The sequence below is a fragment of the Arachis hypogaea genome, chromosome 2, assembly GCF_003086295.3.
Source record: "Arachis hypogaea cultivar Tifrunner chromosome 2, arahy.Tifrunner.gnm2.J5K5, whole genome shotgun sequence".
Classification (NCBI taxonomy): Eukaryota; Viridiplantae; Streptophyta; class Magnoliopsida; order Fabales; family Fabaceae; genus Arachis; species Arachis hypogaea.
The window spans coordinates 74,947,593-74,952,192 of NC_092037.1; positions in this window are offsets into that span (position 1 = coordinate 74,947,593).

Consider the following 4,600-nt stretch of genomic DNA (forward strand, 5'->3'; position numbering starts at 1 on the left):
GAGAAATGTTGAGTAAAAATAAAGCCAAAGGCTACTACAACATTTGACACCAAGCCTTCAAAGAATAATAAGCTTGTTAAGCAAAATGAGAAAAGAAAAGTTAGCAAGGGAGCAAGTAAAGAGTAAACTTTACAACAGCAAGCTTAGTAAGCCTTTGAGGAAAAGTGTATATTATGTAACAGCAAACAATAACTGAGTTATCATTGTCTGCATAAAAACTCCATGAATCAAATTCTGTTATATGCCTAATAAGGATATGTTTGCTCTTCTTGTTCATTTCATTTTCTCTTAGTTTTGATACTTGCTTGGGGACAACCAAGATTTAAGTTTGGTGTTGTGATGACAAGTCATCATATACCCATTTTTCAAGCTAATTTCACTTGTTTCACTAGTCTTTATGCACTTTCTTGCATCCTAAGTAAGTAATTTGGAATGAAAATGCATGACTTCTTTAAATCAAACAACCACCATTAAATTGATGCTAAATCATGAGGTTTGAGCTAAAAGTAATTGATTTTTAATGAATTATAAACCTCATGAGTTTGGAGATACTTTGATTGGTTGCTTTGGTTTCTTGTAGGTGAAGAAAGGAAGAAAAGAAGCAAAACGTGGCTTAAGAAGTGTGGCCATGGGAGGAGAAGTGTGGTGCAACATAAAAGGAATAAGCAAACACTGCTCTCCACAAGAGCACACTGCTCTCCAAGAGAGCAGCATAATGAACTAAGCCTCCAAAATCATCACTGCCCTGCCCACAATAAGAGCGGAGCACAATTCTATGCCAAGGAACAAAGGAAGCAAAAATTCTGCCCTGCCCTCCTCAAGAGCAACATCGGGCTTTCATAAAAAATAATTCAAAGGAAATTGTCTCCAGGTGCCACCCATGGGTTTCGAACCCAAGAACAAGAAGGAAAGAAGGAGCGCTACTCACAAGGGAAAATGAGCCACACTTGGCTAAAAGGCTACCACCAAGTTTCGAACACAAGACCTTGGGGACGCAAGGAACTAGGCGTTACTTTGGTGCCAAGAAAACCAAGGAAAAAGGGGCAGCGTATGCTTCCACCAGGTTTCGAACCTGGGACCTAACCTTTGGTTGCCTTGCTGCGCTACCCACAAGGAGAGCAGAGCAGCATTTCTTGGCACGGGCAGCATTTCTTGATGCACGGCCAGCGCACAAATTGGCACGGGCATGAGCACTTGGCGCGCAGCAAGCACGCACGGAAGGCAAGCATGCATGCACACTGCCCTGCTCTCCACAAGGGCAGGGCAGCATCTTGAACGCCCATCACACGCAGCGCAGCACGAGCATGCAATGAGGCCGCATGCACCATTTCCCTGCTCTGCTCTCCACAAGAGCAGAGCAGCCTCCTGGAAGCTTCTCATGGGCTGAAAATTGGATTAAAAATCCAATTCAATTCATTTCTTCACCAAATCAAAAGCCCATCCAAATTCCAAAATCCAAGAGAAAGTGTATAAATAGGAGATAGTTTGATGTAATTGAGACCTTCTTTTGATTTTGGAATTTCCACATTTTGAGACTTCATTTTCTTTGAGAGCTTTGAACTGAGATCTGAGAGAATTGGGAAGGAGAATTGATCTCTCTTCTTCCTTGTTCTTGCTTGAGCATTTTTTTACTTTTCTTGTTTGAGTCTTGGGTGTGAAGAATTGGGGAATTTCTATCTCAATCTCCATTTAAGATCTCTTGGATTTTTCTACTGCATAATTGAGCTAAATTTCATTTTCTTACTGCTGCTGAGCTAAATTTCTTTTCCTTACTGCTGCAATCTTTAATTTCTTGTTAATTGCTTTGTGAACTTGGATCTGGGAAGGCAATTGAGATCTAGACTCTGCTATCTAGTCTCTGGAGCCCTGAGATCTAATTCTCTTTTTGGTTCTTTTGCTGAACCATTACATTTTCACTTTCTGTTTGAATCTTAGTTACTTTCAATTCATCTTCTACTTTATTAATTGCTGCAATTTAATTTCCCTTGCTTAATTTCTAAATTCCCAGTCCTCAAATCCCTTTTTCCATTCAGCAATTTATATTTCTTGCACTTTAAGTTACTACAATTTACATTTCTTGCACTTTAAGTTTTAGTCATTTAATTTCTTGTTCTTTAAGATTCAGCACCTTTACTTTCAGTTCTCTTTAATTTCTGCAATTCATCCCTCTCCCTTTACATTTTCTGCTATTTACTTACTGTTGGATACAAAATCACTCAACCAATACTTGATTCGCTTGACTAAATCAACCACTGAACTAAAATTGCTCAATCCTTCAATCCCTGTGGGATCGACCTCACTCCCGTGAGTTTTATTACTTGATATGACCCGGTACACTTGCCGGTGAGTTTTGTGTTGGATTATTTTCCACACATCAAGTTTTTGGCGCCGTTGCTGGGGATTGAAATAGATTGACAATGATTAAGTGAAGTGGTGGTCTAGATCAAGCACTTTTTCTTTATTTTTAACTGACACACTAACTATTTGAGACTTTGTCTCTACTAATTCTAACTGCACACAAGTTACAGAGTGCTCTGTTTTAGTTTCTGGCTCTGTTTGTGTTTCTGCTTTTGTGACAGGAGGAAGGAGCAATGAATCCACACCTTTTGATCTTGAAACACTTTGGAAGTTGAGCAAGAATAAGGAATGTCAAGCTAGTGACATTAAAAGAGCGCTTGTTGGGAGGCAACCCAACCTGATGTAGTTTCTTTTCATAGCTATTTCAATAAAAAGGTTGAATAATTGGTCTGTATTGCAAGGTGCTAAGTTTGGTGTCTCACACCAAAACAAATTAAGAGAGAATGAAGGATTCTAAGTTTGGTGTTCCACCAAAATTTATCTAAAAGCACATTCTCACTTTCTGTATAATGCTAGCTCCAAGCAATCAGACAAATCATTTAACCAATTAGTTGTTTTCTCGTTTTTAGTTATATAACCTTTGGCAAGGCCAAGATAATTTATAATTGGTTAACTTGTTGCATCAGAGGCAGTGGCAAGGAATTAAGTTTGGTGTTCCCACACCAAAATAAATCCAAAAGATACACTCAATTTATGCATACTAACCATTCATTTAAGGGCTTGAGAAGCAAGCAACTTTTGAGAATTATGCAGGAAATTAGCCAACATTTGAAGACAAATTGCATTATGACTCAAAAGAGAACACAGCGGAAGGAAGGTCCAAAGGGCTGCAACTTCAAAGGTTGTATATAAACTAAATCCTTGCTGTTGTGAATTGTTTTAATTTGGGAACTATCATATGTCTTGCTAAAGTGTTTATCTGGTTGCAAGTGAAATTGTTTGATAAGAATGCTTGTCTGCATATGTGTTTGTCATTCATCACTTAGCTAAATTTTGTTTTGTTTCCCATATGCTTGAATAAAGGAGAAATGTTTGAATTAGAAAGTAAATATCCAATGTTGCATAAGTTGGAATGGAAGTTAATGGTGGTGTATGTGTTTGATTAAATGCATAACTCATGAAATAATTGCTGCATAATGTCATTTTCATTGAAGTGTGAGCTAGCTTGCTGTCATAAAGGTTCCTATTAGTAAAGAAAAAATCCCGTGAGAACAAAAATAAAACAGAAAGAAAAGGAAGAAGAAAAAGCCAATGTGGCAAGAAAGACAAAGAATAAAGGCTGGACACCAATAGCTTGGACCCTAGGACACATGCCTGTGGTGTTCTTGTACTAGGATATGCTTGGACAAGTAAATTCTAAGGGGTATTTCAAAACCCGGTCACTTAGATCAACTGATTTGGGATGTCCAATTGAAAGTCCACAATAAAGAGCAACTTAGATATAGAACATTTAGTTATCCAAAGAGATGCTGGGCATCAATGATCCTAGGAGGAAATAGTGAGCCATGTGTCTGTGGTGGAGAAATGTTGAGTAAAAATAAAGCCAAAGGCTACTACAACATTTGACACCAAGCCTTCAAAGAATAATAAGCTTGTTAAGCAAAATGAGAAAAGAATAGTTAGCAAGGGAGCAAGTAAAGAGTAAACCTTACAACAGCAAGCTTAGTAAGCCTTTGAGGAAAAGTGTATATTATGTAACAGCAAACAATAACTGAGTTATCATTGTCTGCATAAAAACCCCATGAATCAAATTCTGTTATATGCCTAATAAGGATATGTTTGCTTTTCTTGTTCATTTCATTTTCTCTTAGTTTTGATACTTGCTTGGGGACAAGCAAGATTTAAGTTTGGTGTTGTGATGACAAGTCATCATATACCCATTTTTCAAGCTAATTTCACTTGTTTCACTAGTCTTTATGCACTTTCTTGCATCCTAAGTAAGTAATTTGGAATGAAAATGCATGACTTCTTTAAATTAAACAACCACCATTAAATTGATGCTAAATCATGAGGTTTGAGCTAAAAGTAATTGATTTTTAATGAATTATAAACCTCATGAGTTTGGGGATACTTTGATTGGTTCCTTTGGTTTCTTGTAGGTGAAGAAAGGAAGAAAAGAAGCAAAACGTGGCTTAAGAAGTGTGGCCATGGGAGGAGAAGTGTGGTGCAACATAAAAGGAAGAAGCAAACATTGCTCTCCACAAGAGCACACTGCTCTCCAAGAGAGCAGCATAATGAACTA